Raw genomic sequence first — 797 nt, 5'->3', positions numbered from 1 at the left:
CACACCAAGATAAAATGCTACTATGAAAGGTGAAATAAAATTTTCAGAACATTTTCTAGGTCTAGAGAAGTAAAGTACCCCTTATAAAAAGCACAATAATGCAATGACATAAATTGTTCTGAAAAGGTTGGCATGTCTTTCTTAACCAAACTGAACCATGGTAAAAGGACCCAATAAGTTAAGTGAAAAAGGGTTTAATAAGTTTGGTCAAAAGGACCCAATAAGTTTGGTCAAAAAGGGCCCAATAAGTTTGGTCAGATCCGACTCAATAAGAATCAAAAATAAAAAGAGATCTAACTGACTCTAAAACAAGTCAAAAAGAGACCCAGATAAAAGACAAGAATAAAATACTATAGTGGTATATTCTCACTATTATCACTATTACTAACATCCTATTGAAATACATTGATTTTTAACACTAGCTAGTATATAATTATATTTATTAGACCACTAATTAACCTCTGACTATTGGGTACAATCAAGACACTAGTCTTTGGCTTCTGATTAGTAATTGCAGGTTTTCTCCCCATGATTGACACAGTAATACCAAAAGAGAGTAGGGGATAAATCAACGTAAAATTATAAATTGACCCTTATCATGTCTCACAGACATTACTCAGATCTGAATTTAGCTTATTTACACCATTACCTTTCATACGTCAAGATCTACAGATTTCATCTGACAATTCTTCCACAAATACAACTAAGATCCTTAAAGTAGCTTTGAGAGTAAGCTTCAAATAGAAAAAGAACAAAATTAACTTCATTTTTAAATTTGATCAGGGTATCATTTATAA

This window comes from Lottia gigantea (assembly GCF_000327385.1).
Source record: "Lottia gigantea unplaced genomic scaffold LOTGIsca_2742, whole genome shotgun sequence".
NCBI lineage: Eukaryota > Metazoa > Mollusca > Gastropoda > Lottiidae > Lottia > Lottia gigantea.
This window is presented reverse-complemented; position numbering follows the sequence as displayed.